Genomic DNA, 10,881 nt, shown 5'->3' with positions numbered 1-10,881 from the left:
AATGAGCAGCACTTACAGACAGATCAGATCATCTGACACTTTACAAAGCTTCAACATCCGTGACTGCTGCATTACTACATGTTCCCGTCATGAAACACAGGAAAACCGAAGCGGATGTATTCTGCTTTTTAGCGCTGAACATATTGGATTCTCTTAATATTCACCAGGCAACATCAGTTATCAGTTTTAAAAATTGTTATTTGGATTCTCTTAATACTTATTATGTGTTAGATTTTTATATACACTCATATACTCATATATATATAAAGGCCAACTATTTGGTTGTGAAGAACAAAAAACACAAATGAGAATAAGGTTTTACTCTATGTAGAGTTGGTAAGTGGGAAGATAAAAGCACACAAAAGCATTTGGTGTGTGAGTTAGCCGATTTGTTTGAACCTCTGCAATTATGCATATATGCACATATGTCAAATCAGTAATCACACTCGTGTATACTGAAAGACTTGTATCTTTATATCCACACCTGTGTAGATAACGATAAAGGTCTTGTAGCTATCAGCGTGGAACAAGGGTTTTTATCTCCCTATGGTTTGAGCTCTGTGTTGGTCTGTTACCATTAGCAACTTGTTCTCCCCAAAGCTAAATGCCAATAGAAAAAGCGGCAATGCATTGTAAATAGGTAACAAGCTATACTTTTTCCAAACCACCTGCTGTGGAAACAGTTCTCCTCAGACAGCTCACAGAAAGGATTAACTCACAAACATTCACACAACGACAAACAGACTCACACACAATGCTATCTTAGCACGGACCGTAACGAGGAGAAGAGACACAGGGGCCATTTTAAATGACTGGTTAAATCTAATGACACACACGCACACCCATACGCACACACACACACACACACACACACACACACACACACACACACACACACACACACACACACACACACACACACACACACACACACGCACGCACACACACACACACACACACACACACACACACGCACGCACGCACGCACGCACACACACACACACACACACACAGAGGAGTGTTTATATGGATCAACCAATCAAACTCAAGTCTTCTTGTCTATTTTCACCAATATTTCAACTAAATGTGAACTTCTGCACAATTAAATGATCACCTACACACAGAGTAGCCAAACATGATCACTGAATCACACACATTTTCTCTTTAAGATTTGATCTGTCAGTGATTATAATAATAAACACTCTATCATCAAAGGAGTTAAGGTGTTAGAACCCCCCCCGGAAAAAAAAATAGAACTATAATATTTTTTTTACAAAGAGGTGTCTGTGACGGTGACGACAGCCGGATCAGAGCATGTCCAAAACTGAGCTGGGGAGTGAAGGCCGACCTGTGTAGGCCGATCCAACAGGCAAGTTCCTTTAGCTAAAGCTGCTTTTTAAAGTTAATGTTGGTTCTGAAAGAAAGTTCTGGCCAAAGTACAAGCAACGAGGACATGAGTATCAGAACAGGACCATGGAGTGATAAAAGGTGGCCTTGTCTGATGAATCATGTTTCTCTTGTACAATGAGTGGATGGTTGGATGTCTGAGGCACACATGGCATCGGGATGGCAATGGAAGCATTCACACTTCCAGAAATGTATCGTGCAAATATAGCAATTGTACCAATAGCAAAAGTGCAAACGCCTCCTCAGAAAATTTCAGAAGTCTTCTGAAATCATGGGCGAGCCTCAATCATCCCTTTAACTATGCTCCAGCACGACTCATAGGCCCTGTTTGCACTTCAGCATTTCAAGTGAAATCATCATCATCGTTTTTGCAATATTGTTTACGAAAAGTGAATGGCAAGGCTTTGAAAACATCTGTTCCCATGGAAATAGAAACACTGAAAGGGATGTACTTTTCATGTTAAGCCACTAGTGGATTAGTGGATTGTTATTACTGTGACTGTTAACTATAACCATCATCACCAAGTGCCAGGAGAACATGGACTGGGAGTCATGACACTCTGGAAGAAACATTTTTCTTATTGTCCATCTACTGAGTATGTGTCGAAGAACGATTTACTGCGGTCCATCCATATATCCATAGTGAAGCTGTTTCTTCCACCAACATGAAGACAGAGCTCAAGCATTTTCAAAAAGCTGTGTTTTTCCCTATTTCAATGGAGATGGAGTGGGAGCCTGAGAGTCCAGTGAAGTATCTTTTTTGCAAAAGTAAATCTTGAAAGTTTAGGGTGAGGACAGACAAACAACAATTCTGGTAAACAACAGTACTGCTAATATCAACCCATCAATGAAGCGTGGTGGTGGTGACATCATCCACTGTGAGGGCTTCTGGACAGAAGTGACAGAGACTGGTTAGGTTTGAAAGTGAAATGTTCCTCCTGAGAGCTGACAACTTGAGGTTTGGTTCCAGCGTGACGATGATTCAAAGCATGGAGCCGGGATAACAGGACAAGCTTTGGGACGAGTCCCTGAATGTCTCTGAGCAGCTCCACAAAAGCCCAATCTTAAACCCCCATGAAGCATCTGTGGGAAGACTGGAAAACTGCTGTTCACTGAGGTTTTCTGTTCAGATAACGCTTGAGAGGATCTGCAAAGAAGAGAAAAAAACTACCTAAATCCAGGAGCACAGAATTTATTGGGCCATTCCCAAGAGATTCAAAGCTGTGACTGCTGTCAAAGGGGCTTACAAGAAGAACTGAACTCCAAAAATATGTGCACAAAGTCAGGGCGTCTGAAAACTCACTGATATATTCCTGCGTTTACATTTTGTGTTTTCTATCACGACATTTCCATTTTCTCAGCGCTCCAGCACTGACAGGCTCGCCAAGAAGTAACACAGAATTAATTATGTGACAAGAACATAAGGAAAAGTTGCCGTATACCTGTCTGCAAGACGCACACACACACACACACACACACACACACACACACACACACACACACACACACACACACACACACACACACACACACACACACACACACACACACACACACACACACACACACACACACACACTTGAATTAGGACACCCATTCCTGGATCCAAACAAGCGTATGCAGAAAAGTTGCATGGCGATGCAATAGCTGTGTTTACGATATACGAGGCCAGAGCGAGTGCAGAATGATCAGACTGTGAATTTAGATGCAATTACTGGGCATGAACCGAGCAGAGGTACAAATACACTCTGCCACAAGCAGCATAGCAATGGCCTCTGCATATGTGCTCTGGTGTCTGTGAGGGTAAGTGAGTGTGTGTGATATGAATAAATGCAACAAGGCATTTATTGCTCAGTTCAGCCCATACAATGCATGTTGTAAGCAATCTAGCCCACAGGTTTATGTAAATCACATTATCCTGTAGACTGATTACAACTGTGTATTAACAAAAATCTAGGGATGATTCCAAATATAAAGGGGTTACAACTGTAAATACATACCTTATTATGTTGTTTGATATTTGAAAAATACTACAACATTTTGCTTTATCTGTACAGTGGAATCTACATATTTATGTTATTAGTTATTAATTATGAATTTACCATATTACAGGCCAGCTCACCAATGTCTTCACGATGTGATGCGAGTTAGAACCAGGGTCTGCTGAAATTTGTCAAATGCCAACTGAAGAAACGTTTTAACATTCAGAAAAATGGCAACAGAATGCAAAAACTTATCAGAAGTTACTTCCGATACACACTACGATTAAATCTTCTTAAACAAAAGGAAATAAAGATGTATCAGCCTTATTATTTGATTGCAAAGCAGAAATATTGATGCACATGCTGTAGATAAGGAATGTAAAAAAACAAGCATGACACTTACCTCTGTGTGTTTACAAGAATATCCTTGAATGTATGGCTTATTAAGCCAATAGAGATACAAGAAAAACAGGATAATACTACTCAGCCAAGCTATTTACTGTCAGTCATTTACAATCTCCATGAAGCAAACGTCTGTTGTTTGAAATTATGACATTCTGGGACTTGGTGGCTGAAGAAACATAAGAACTGTCAGCTAACTGTATTCAGGGCATTTGCATTTTGCTGATTTATGAGTAGTGTTTCACTTCACTTCACAAGAAGTCACATTTGGTTTGTGCTGCTGACGGTCCTGAACACTAGGCTCATTAAAAAGCTACACATCTCCGCCTGTCACCGACGTGGGCAAACGCCACAGGAAAATGTTGTTATTGTTCTCTCTGAAGTGTTTATACCCACAGGAAGAGAAACACCAGCATGCAACAGGAATTCACCCGTACCAAAAGATTTAAAGGACCTGTACAAGTATGAGGACAAACGTTTAGTAACAGAGTACCGATAGGAGTACTTATTAAATGCCATGAAGCCTAATTTATACTCCATAGACAAACGATAGGCAGGCCATGCGTCGCTGTGAACCCCCTCCGTTCAACCTCTACGCTGCACTCACCTCCAATAACCTTGACGGTTGGCATAGTGCAGTGAAGCGTCCATCTAACCACTGCGCTATGCATACTGTAGAGAGTAGATCAAGCACACAAACCAGCTTGCTCTTAATGAGTTTATCAGTCATACTTAAATCATGCTTATCATGTAGCATTGGTGGTGTGTGAGCCTTGAAACTCTTCGTTTCAACTCTTGTTTCTTGCATGTAGTATCTTCTGTATGTTGACTTTGTGGCAGATCAGTTCCTACACTGTTTCCTCTATTCAATTACTCTTTGACAAATAATAACAAACAGACAATTTGTTTCCAACAAATTGCTCTTGTGTAAATAAGGTCTAAAACGCGCAGAACCTTTATGTGAATACTTCAGGGTACGCGTAAATGATTACCCGCTACAAGCACATACACTGAGAGTGTAATCTATTAGTGTGAGCGTGCAGCTTTTTATTCAGGTAAATAATGGGTAAATGCAGTAAGTGGAAGCACACACTGATGTTACCACTGCACTTTTTACAAATCATTACACACGGTTGGTAATTTTATGCTGATTACATGTCGACACTTAACATTCTTTTATTTCCAAATAAGTCTTTAAAAATCTTCCATCTTGATTTCTTTTTCTTTTTTTTAGCTTTCTATGTGCTTACAGTTCAAGGCAAAAAAAAAAAAAGAATGAAAAAGAACTGAACCATTTCTTGAGACACATATGAGTAGCACATCTGAGTCTATTACACACACAGCATTTGAAAAGCGTATGCTGCCCTGGCATTGCCCCCGTCCTCAATGCTTTGGAGCAGAGAGATCAAAGATGCAGAGCTGGCAAAGTGTAAGCAACATCAGAGCTGACAGAGGACCCACATCCACAACAAAAGCAGGCAAAATGCCACACAAACCCACAATACAGGAAAGAAAAGGTAGCGCTTCAAAGCGGTTACTTAATGTCCTTTTTAATTGATAAGCTATTGTGTGTTTTGGAGCCAGCGTGGAGCTTAATAACAGTGTTTTATCATCAGCCAGAACCTCACTCTGTCTGCTTCTCAGCGACAGTTTATGCAAACTGACAAAACGGATCGAAGATGGTTGAGTAACAGTCATTGTGCCACGCAGTTAAAAGCAAAAAAAAAAAAAAAAAAAAGTTAAAAAGTGATTAAAAAGCAAGATTATTCCAGATATAAGAGAAAGGGAGGACTTTCTATGTAAAAACATAAATTGCATCACACATGCTGACTAAAGAAAATCCTCTTTTTACAAAGAAAAAGTTAATTGGGGGATTTTTGGAGGAGACTCAACCACCTACGGTAAATAATTAATGAGTAATAGTCAATCCACTTCAAAGGTGCAATGATGTCAAAAGCAAGCCAAAAACATGTACCGGACTGGTAAAATAGAGCCATAATAGCACTTAAATGTAAGCAAAAGATTTTCTTTGTTGTGGTGCAGAGTATATGTGATGAAAATGTTATGATATTTCAAAAACACAATTATGACAGAAAATGTCTACAATCTCAACATAAAGTCAATTATAATGAAACCTTCAGTTGAAAAATGTCCCAAAAACATTTTCTATAGTTGTTGTATTCTGCATATTTTTACAAACTCACAAGGACATCATGGCTTTGAGGCCAATTGACACCCCTGATTTACACAAGAAAAGACATGATGACAAAAACCAACAGAAGTAGATTAATAAGAAAAATAGAGCATGGCAGGAATTTCACTTCCAAACATAAGAAAGTTAGTCAGTTTCTATATGTTGCATCGACATGGACACGGCCAAAAGTAATTTCACTATTTATCCAACTCCAGTGTTACGCTGGCTTATTAAATCTCTGCAGTACAGTATCGCTTGCCTGAACCTCCACATGCCACCTCCAATTATAGTGAGCTCAGCATAACTGAGTCCAGCCAGGCCAATCTATAGACACACACACACACACACACACACACACACACACACACACACACACACACACACACACACACACACACACACACACACACACACACACACACACACCCCTAGCCTATATGAGAGCATATTGTTCTGCCTGATAGAAGAGGAAAGATGCCCTGAAAGCTGAAACCATAATAAATTTGCTCTGACGTGAGCTTTTTAACACTTGTCTTTCTCAATCTGTGGTGTCTTTTAACCGCATATTGCCAGTTTCCATACAATCACGCAGGCAGTCGCTCCATTATTCACCGTGCGGGGCAGAAGGCATGATCGGGCAGTGATGCTGAGAATTCACCGCTGCAGTTCAAAACCTATCTGACACCACAAAGGCAGTCTGTATTCAAATCAGCCAGGCACCGCCAGGGCCTGTCCACAGCGCCGTATTAAAGGGGGCTTAGAAGCAGACAGTGTGCAGATAGGGAGTATTTTCCAAACTTAAAGGAGATTCAGCTGCTTTGATTCTCTATTGAATAAAGCATGTTTCCTGAGAGACTGGGATAAAGGCTAGGTTAGCGGAGAATAGTGCTCAAACATGCACACCAAGGAGATCACAAACACACAAATACACACTGACAAATACACATCAAAATACCGCTGATCCCGCCAACTCTCACTGTCTGAAAACCGTGCAGTTTTAAACTGCAAGCAGAAAAGCTGGAGAGAGGAAAATGACACACACACACACACACAGAGAGAGAGAGAGAGAGAGAGAGCGAGAGAGAGAGAGAGAGAGAGATAGCAGGCTAAATGTTTTCAGCTCCCATTACTGATGCTCACAACTTGTTTACAGTTGATATTTTCTTTTTTTTGACAACTCACGAGTATTTATATTATTATTTTGTGTGGAAGTAGATTTGTGTTAGCACTGGTGCCCCACTTTCACCTGATCAGAACAAACGCATGAAATATTAACCCATTTGTGCCTATTTTTTGTATTTTATTTCCCTTTTTTTTTTAAATGCACGCATCTTTCAAAACAGAACTATCTTCATTGACTATTGCTTTAATGAATAGTAAGAATGAGTCAAAATCTGCAATATTATGTACTGCCACTCTCTTGCTAAATTGAGGCTTGGGTCTGACGAGCTTCGCAATTTGTGCAGTAGGTAGCACATGTTCAGTAGAGGGATAATAAGAAGAATATTTGCCTCCAGAGTGTCATGACTCCCAGTCCAAGTTTCCTGGGACTCCAATTTGTTAATGTGTATATCTTATTGTGCCCTGTGTATGTGTATGGGCTTCATGACAAACGCAACCAACAGCTTCAATTCGTGGCCTAACACACTAACTGCATTGTTTTCAGTAATTCAGCCACTGCCTTGTAAATGGATATTGTTTTCAAAAAGTTGCCGTGTCAATACGAATCTTTTCTGAAATGAGAAAGCAAAATCAATGCATTTTCACTTGTTGTAAGGTTATCTAATGTTCGTAGGCAAATTTAGAAGCGCCCCCTCTGCCTCTCTACATGTGAGGTTCAGGTTGGCTTGAAGAACTGAATGTTAACACCAAAATGGTTTTTACCTCAGAACATCTCTCAACTGACAGATCCCACACTGTTTTAGCAATAAAAATCTCTATTAATACTATTTTCATTACTGACAATGATGTTGCCCTTTGGCGACTATAGTCACTATTGAATCAAGGGAATCGTGACAAAAAAGTAAACATCTCATTCACCATTTGATATGTTTTGATGTTTCTCAAGGCTTTCATGATGACAGAAGAATACTCATCCCAAATCAAGCATTGATTTCTTTCTGAAACTTTCCATGAATGCAAAGGAGCTTTTTAAAAAATAAAAATGTCTAAGGTTTCTACTCAGACAGCATCAATATATTGAAATATCAAATAGGTTAAAAGATGCCAGCCTGCAGTCATCTCTTTTGCACTATCCATCCAGCAATGAATGGAGTTGGAAATATGAACAAATGTGGCTTTACTAATAAATTCTGACTTGGTATTAGACAAAATCTTATGAATCATGTATTAGGATAACTCATTACTTTCTAATCCTGCTCCTCTCATAATGAACAGTCTGGATAAGATGCACCAACAAAATTCCATGAAAACAAATCAGCACAATTTCCAACCAATAGAAAGAAGAATGAAGCGCAGGGAACAAGCTCAAAGACAATCCTCTCTTCCTGGTTTACAGATTAAACAAGAGTGAGGTACACTCACTGTTGTCAACAGAGCAGAGAACCCCCCCCCCCCCCCCCTTCAGCCAAGTGAAAAAAAGAAGAAGAAAGAATTAAAGAGCAGATGCTCCCGTTACACTCTGAGTCACAAATGTCAAACTCATGTTGGTGCTCAACTAAAAGTCAAGAGAACAACAAAGTCACAGGGTTACTTCCTCTGGGGACCAAGTTGTCCATGTTTCTTGAAAATGTCACAACGACCCGTCAAACAGTCGAGGCATTTTTTTCCCTCCAACCTGGACCAGGACGTCAGAACCGAGTGACAGAAGCCGCCATTCCTGTGGCCTCTTCACTCGGAAGTCATTATCTCCTCCAGAATACTTAAAAAAATACTGTGACGCCGGGGTACTATTGAGGATGCACGCAGTCTAGAATACACTTGAATACAATTACTGCTGACAGACATGAGCATTCTTATGACCGAATGAGCCATTACACGGGTCAATCTCATGCTAATGCTGCTTTTGATGGCTGTATTAGGTCACTTCTGACCATCTGGTTGTAAATAGCTTAGATCTCTATGCAACCTTTCACCAGCACATGAGCAGTGGCTGCACACAGATGTGTGTGTTGGACTGAATAGAAAATAATAAGGAACAAATCCCCTCCGACCAAACCAGCTCCCCTGGATATGACAGTACCATGAGGGTAGATCTGAGAGTAAGGTGAAGATGATGTTTGATTTACCACTCAATTCCCAGAGTGTGAATAAAACCTTTCAAGGCTACCGCTAATTAACTGACAAGGAAAAGGTTTCATCCTCATTATACGGCGAGCCTCACACTTCCACCAGCGAGTCTCCATCTTCTTATTCACCTACACAGACAGGCTGCAAATCCTTCCTCCTGGTAGGCAATTTAGGCCACTTTTCTGCAACAATGTCCCAAGTGAAAGTGTTTTCATATCAGTGAAGTTTGGATTCACGTGGCAACTTGTTGAAAACGATTGTCCTTTACATGGAAAATTCAGAAACGTTGAAAACAATGTTGTCATGCAGGACCAGTATTCAAATTAAGCACAAGAACAGTAACACTTCTTATTTATTATAGATGTCAACAGTCGTTAACTTAATATCGTATGAAGCGAGAATGATTCGGAAATTCAGTATCTAAGTGAAAACACTTCTTGCCACTTTTGGTTGAATGAAATATCGATATGGGTAGCAATATGGAAAGTGGAGCATTAAAGCTGAGCTGACTGAAAGTAAAAAAATGAATCTGACAAGCGGTTGTCATCCACAGCAGCTTCACTGTTTGAAGGTCTTCATCCAATTTAATCCTTTTCTAGTGGCTGGATGGAAAAGTTAAACTGACATTTGTAAACAAAAAAAAAAGAAAGAATCACACTGATTCGTAAAAAAATAAAAAGGATCCAAAACATGACCTTGCCCAACGTCACACCATATCTTGTTTGCTTCTTGTGACAAACTTAAAACTGTGATTATCTCCAGCTTCAGCTTGTGAGGCCTTTCATGCAGACATGGCGACAATTGAACAAACAGGGATGAGAGTAAAAACTCAAACAACAGTACTGTAATAATCAATGTTATTATACTTTTCTAGCCCCCATTTAAATGATATTTCAAGTGAAAACACTTGGTTTTTTTGTGTTTTTGTTTGAGAATAGTTTCATGTTCACATGGCAATGTTGAAAATGCCGTATGTTGTAGTTTTCATGTTTGACCACGAGTGGGTGCTGTTGTTTGTTTCTGTACTGAAACCACGCACACATGAACACAAGTTGAATTGTCATGGTCCCAACTGAGTATCAACTGGGAGTCATGACACTCTGGAGGCAAACGTTGGTATTGTCCATCTACTCGCGTATGTGCAGAAGAACCATTTACTGCAGCCGTGTTGCACATGTGCAGTAGCAGCGTTTTCAAAAAGGTCCACCTTTGGAGCTGTTTTGAAAATAATTGAAGATAATTTGCTTTTGTCGTGTCTAGATTGTTCTATCGTTAGTTGAACTACCTTTGTACCTCTTGCTATAATATGGCAAAACATTAACTGCAAGATAAAAACAACTCTAGAAAAAGAAAAAGTCACATTTTCAGTGACTCCAGACACTGTTGGTGTGTCAACAGACACCAAAACTCATTGAAAATGTTCCATTTTCACTTCCCGTACAGTACATAGTTTCCAGAGTATCAGAGGAAGGCCATTACAGTTTGTTTACTTCTTCAAGTGGATCAAGGAGTGGTGTGATTTGCTCCATCTTGCACTGCCATGTTAAGACCCTGGTTATTTCATGACTGCTTTTTTTTCTTCTTCTTTATTTCCAGGTTTCTGAGCAAACAGCAAAGGACCATTGATTTACAGCATAATGTGCCACA

Source organism: Blennius ocellaris (assembly GCF_963422515.1).
Source record: "Blennius ocellaris genome assembly, chromosome: 3".
NCBI classification, from domain to species: Eukaryota; Metazoa; Chordata; class Actinopteri; order Blenniiformes; family Blenniidae; genus Blennius; species Blennius ocellaris.
Note: the sequence above shows the minus strand (reverse complement) of the source record.